This window comes from Eptesicus fuscus, chromosome 13 (genome assembly GCF_027574615.1).
Source record: "Eptesicus fuscus isolate TK198812 chromosome 13, DD_ASM_mEF_20220401, whole genome shotgun sequence".
Lineage (NCBI taxonomy): Eukaryota > Metazoa > Chordata > Mammalia > Chiroptera > Vespertilionidae > Eptesicus > Eptesicus fuscus.
In genome coordinates, this window is record NC_072485.1 from 12,386,308 (window position 1) to 12,392,307 (window position 6,000).

A 6,000-nucleotide genomic window follows, 5' to 3' on the forward strand; every position below is an offset into this window, starting at 1 on the left:
ATGCAACCAAAAAATGGGCAGAGGACCTAAATAGACATTTCTCGAAAGAGGACATAGAGAAGGCCAAGAGACATATGAAAACATGCTCAAAGTCACTAATCATCTGAGAGATGCAAATCAAAATGACAATGAGGTACCATCTCACACCTGTCAGAATGGCTATCATCAACAAATCAACAAGCAACAAAGTGCTGGCGAGGATGCAGAGAAAAAGAAATCCTCGTGCACTGCTGGTGGGAATGCAGACTGGTGCAGCCACTGTTCACTCATTTTCCAATGGTCAGCTACCTTCTGCATGTCCCATACTGAGGATCGAGCCTGCAACACGGGTCTGTGCCCAGACCGGAAATTGAACCGTGACTTTCTGGTTCATAGGTCGGCGCTCAGCCACTGAGCCAGGACTTCTGGGCCAGACATTATATGCTTTGTGATGTGATTCAATAGGAAGTACATAGCATCGCTGACAAGGCATTTTTGCCAAAAACAAAAGACAAAACACAAAACACTATGAATTCAATCCAATGTCTAGATCTAACTAGTTTATCAGAAACATGGAATCTAGAGATCCATCTAGGTTAAGTAGCATCATAAGAAAGGGATTGACTGAATCCAGAATTACACTAGACAAATAATACATCCTGGAAATCATAGCAAGATGCATACCTCTTTCATAGCATAGTATACTATTACAAGAATATATTCATTCATGTATGGACTGTTTTCCTCACCAAAAATAAGTCCTATTGGAGCAGGTATTTTAGTCTGTTTTTGCTTCAGTGCCTAAAACAGTATCTACCATAAATACATTTTTGTTGAAGGCATTTCAAAGCATGTGGTGGCTCTGACAGATGAATCCCTGGGGTGATTAGGACTGCAGATAGTGGGGCAGAGTGAGGGAAGCTCCTAGGTCAGTGTTAAGGTTTCTGAAAGGGCTTCCCATTCACAGTCATCCTCAGCTGAATCTTGGAACACCTCTAAGAGTTAGCAGGGCAAGAGATGGGATTGGGAGGGGGACTTCTGGGAAGAGAGCACAGTGTGACTAACTGTGCAGAGGCATGAGAAAACATGGCACATTCAGTGGGAGGTGGGGGGACACGTGAGCTGACTGCCCTTCCATCTAACAAGTTATCTAGGAGTGAATTAGAATGATCCCTTCTTCTGATGTAGCAACCTTGGAGGTTTGGCATATTTCACAGATCTAAAACAAATACTCCAAAAATTTATATGGAACCAAAAAAGACCATGAATAGCTGCAGCAATTTTGAGAAAAAAGAACAAACTTGGAGGGATCACAATACCAGATATCAAGTCATACTACAAAGCCACTGTAATCAAAACATCCTGGTACTGACACAAAAACAGGCATATAGACCAATGGAACAGAACAGAGAACCCAAAAATCGACCCAAGCTATTATGCTCAATTAATATTTGACAAAGGAGGTAAGAGCATACAATGGAGTCAAGACAATCTCTTCAATAAATGGTGTTGGGAAAATTGGATGGATACATGCGAAAAAAATGAAGCAAGACTACCAACTTACTTCATAAACAAAAATAAATTCAAAATGGATAAAAGACTTAAATGTAAGATGTGAAACCATAAAAATCCTAGAAGAGATCATAGGCAGCAAAGTCTCAGACATCTCTTGTAACAATATGTTTACCGATACATCTCCTAGGGCAGTTGTCGGCAAACTGCAGCTCGCGAGCCACCTGCTCTGTTGACTAATGAGTTTGCCGAGCACTGATAGACTCTCAATTCCAATAATTACAGGCTGTTGTTGATCCTTGTGATTAAGCCCCTATTAGGGCAAGGGAAACTAAGGAGAAAATAAACAAATGGGACTACATCAAAATAAAAAGCTTCTGCACAGCAAAAGAAATCATCAAGAAAATGAAAAGGGAACCCACTGTATGAAAGAACATATTTGGCAGTGATACATCTGATAAAGGGTTAATATCCTAAATGTATAGGAACTCATACAACTTAACAAAAGGAAAACAAACAATCCAATTAAAAAGGGGCAAAGGACCTAAATAGACATTTCTCCAAAGTGGACTTACAGATGTCCAAGACACATGAAAAAATCCCCAAAGTCACTGATCATCAAAGAGATGCAAATTAAAATTACAATGAGGTATCACCTCACACACGTCAGAATGGCTATCATCAACAAATCAACAAGTGACAAGTGCTGGAAAGGATGTGGAGAAAAGGGAACCCTAGTACACTGGTGCTGGGAATGCAAACTGGTGCAGCCACTGTGCAAAACAATATGGAACAAAAAAATTAAAACTGGAACTGCCATTTGACCCAGTGGTCACATTTCTGGGACTATGTCCTAAGAAACCTGAAACACCAATCAGAAAGAATGTATTCACTGCTATGTTCATAGCAGCATAATTTATAATAGCTAAGATCTGGAAGCAGCCTAAGTGCCCATCAGTAGATGAATAAGTAAAAAAGTTGTGATACATTTACACCACGGAATCCTACGCAGCAGTAAAAACGATGGATCTCTTACCCTTTGAGACAGCATGGAGGGACCTGGAGAGTACCATGCTAAGTGAAATAAGCCAGTCAGAGAAAGACAAGTATCACATGATCTCACTCATATGTGGAATCTAATGACCAAATTTAAACTGATGAACAAAGTAGATCCATCCAGAGACATAGAAGTATGGAACAGACTGATGACTCTCAGAGGAAAGGTGTGGGTGGGTGGGTGGATGGGTGGGTGGGAAAAGATCAACCAAAGACCTTGTATGCATATATGCATAACCCATGGGCACAGACAATAGGGTGGTGAAAGCCTGAGGCTGGCTAGGAGTCCATGGAGGGGTGGGGGAGGGGAGCGGTGACATATGTAATACTTTCAATAGTAAAGATTTTTTTTTAAATACTGAGGCTAAATAAGTAAATAAATAAGAGGATATTGGAAGCACTTTGTGTACAAAGGAATTAGGTGACTGCTGTTTCGTGGAGCATCTGGTGGTTCTGGTTGAATCTAGCCGAGTGGATGCTCTCCTTTCACATCCCCACGCTATGCGGTCTATCTGCATGACTAATTCTCTCCTGTTTCCAGTTTTCCCTCCATTGGGGTACAATTGAGGCTGGATTGTAAGGCTGAAACCTGGTCCTGAGCCCCAGCTCAGCTGGAAGGGAGCTTTGGAATCTCCCCTACCTGACGGCTTCTTTCCTGGGGCGAGGCCCTGCTTTTGTTATCTCTCACACTATTTTGAAAGGACCTCCCAACCAATATGATTCTGATTCCTACCAGATTACTACGAAGCCCCATGCTCCCCTTGGCCTGAATCCCTTGGGTAGTAACACCTGCCCTAACCAGAGAAGAATTGGTTACACTTCCTTGATCTCCATAACAGTGTTGTTTCTTCATGGAGGTAGCCATATCCTCTGCCCCTGTTAGTTTCTCCCAGCTCTTGCTAGCATTTGACTTACACGCCCCATTCAATGGAAACACTAATATGTTGTGTGGCAGGGGGGTCAAGATAATTGATCTGCCCGGCTAGAATGGCTCAGTTAGTTGAACGTTATCCTGTGCCAGTTCGGTTCCTGATCAGGGTACATACCTGGGTTGTGGGTTCAAACCCCAGTTGGGGAATGTACGGAAGGCAACTGATCGGTGTTTTTCTCTCACATCTATGTTTCTCTCTTTTTCTATATCTGTTCCATTCTCTAAGCATGTCCTTGGGTGAGTATTAAAATAAAATAAATATATAAAAATTAAAAAAAAAAACAAAAAGATAATTGATTCCTCCCGTCGCATTAGATTTGAGACCCCCTTTTTTGCCAGTTGAGGCTTTCACTGGTTCAGGACCTGGGATGACTGTTTTTTAGTTCTCTAAGCAAGGAAAGTAGGGGATAACAAACTATGAATTCCTGTTTTCACATGCAGAAAGCTCACTGTGTTTTAAGTAGCAATCAACTCTTAATTATCCGTAGTAGTGGAAGGGAGTAATAACATATTTTTATGCAGCATTGTCCTAAATCACGTATGCTTCGGAGCACAATTATTTTTCCCAGCAGATTTACTTTGCTAGTTATGCTGTGCCTGTAATTTTATTAAAATGAGTCTGCTTTCCCTGAGCACTGTGCCTTATAATCATATGAGGAGACATCACAAAAGACTGTTCGGTGGCAGGAGCCAGTCAGTCTTGGCTTAGATATTTTGACTAGCTGCTTACTATAGAAAAATCCCATGCTTCTGTTAAAGAGCCAGTCATTGTGAGCTTAGACATCAGGTAACAAGATCTTGGTGGGATTAGGGTGGAAGGGGGGTATAATTTGGAGTGAGGCATTAAACATGCAGGTAGTTATGGTAACCAAACACTAATAGGAGAACAACCTAGACAGAAAGGAAAAAATTTGAGAATACATTTATTCAATTAAAACATGATGCAATGTTCACATGTTTAGGAGCCATGGTTGTATATTTCATAGTAAAAATAATTTTATACTAAAATAGTTAATCAAAACTTTGAGAGAGGATGGAGAGTGAGGATAAAGACAGGGAGAGAAAAAAGAAAAGCTCATATATTACTGAGTGTGTTGTTCATGCCAAGAACTGTTCTAAACAACTTACATTCCATAGCTCTTTCAGTCCTGGCAACAACCCTATAAAAAAGGTACTATTGTTATTCTCATTTTATAGGCGGGCAATACAGAGAGGTTAAGATATATAAGAGCCCCAGGCAATCTGATTTCAACAATATCATTACCCACGTTTTCTTTTCTACTGCCTTTCACAATAGAAAACAGTGATGTTATGTGTAACTCTAATAGAACATCAAAGAAAAAAACATTTCTTGCAATGATTAAGCCCTTTTAATCTTGGATAAAGATGACTTGGGGCGTTAAATGGAAAGTAGGGGTAGATAGTGGAAAACATATTTATATTTCTACATCTAAATCCACTTTAGTCCAATCTTGATTACTTACAACGACAGGGCAAAACATGTTATGTTTTTAAAAGTGTCCCTGCTCGGGGCTGAAGTGAACTACATCTGAGCAAAAATCAGATGCTAGAAAGTGAACAGTCTTTGGGAGCCTAGAAAAGGAAAAAGCTAAGAACAAGCACTGGCCACATTCTCGAAGAGGAAAGCACTGAGAAGACTTTGACAAGCCAATCACCAGAGTGACGCGATCTGTTGTTTTGTCAATTCTTATCACAGAGTGAAAAATATAGACCTCAAAACTCTTCAATTATCGGTGCTAGATTCCCAGGCTGCCACATGGCACAAATCTAGGGGACACCATTTGCATTTTATTCTATGGATTCTACAGAATCCTTTGAGGACTAATGCTGCCTCCTCAGAGCCTTAATACTAACAAAGGAGTGCCTGGAACTACAAGCAAGAACATGCAATGAGTGTTATTTGTTAAAGTTTAGTCTCTGGAAAGAAATGTCTTCCATTATACAGGAACCAAAGGGACTAGATCACTGTCTTACGACCTTGGGTACTGAGCTCCTGACCAACTCTGGCCTCCCTATCACAATTCAGTCTCTGGACCTGCAAACCTGAAGCCAAGCCCTAACCGGTTTGGTTCAGTGGATGGAGCGTCAGCCTGTGGACTGGAAGGTCCTGGGTTCGATTCCAGTCAGGGGCATGTATCTTGGTTGCAGGCACATCCCTAGTGGGAGGTGTGCAGGAGGCAGCTGATCAATGTTTCTCTCTCATTGATGTTTCTAACTCTCTATCTTTCCTCTCTGTAAAAAAAAATCAATAAAATATATTTAAAAAAACAACAAACCTGAAGCCAAAGCCTAGGCTATGGTCATCACCAGCATACCTTCCACCTCAAGTAAAAGGCCCTGAGTGGCTGCAAGTGGCCTCATTGTTCTGAAGCTGCAACTGTTATAATTCTCTATATTAAGTTATATTAGTTGAGTGCCATTTATCAGGTGCTAAATATCTCACAAGGTAAACATGGTCATCCCCCAGGAAGTTTGTAATCTAAAGGGGCAACTCTCCAAAG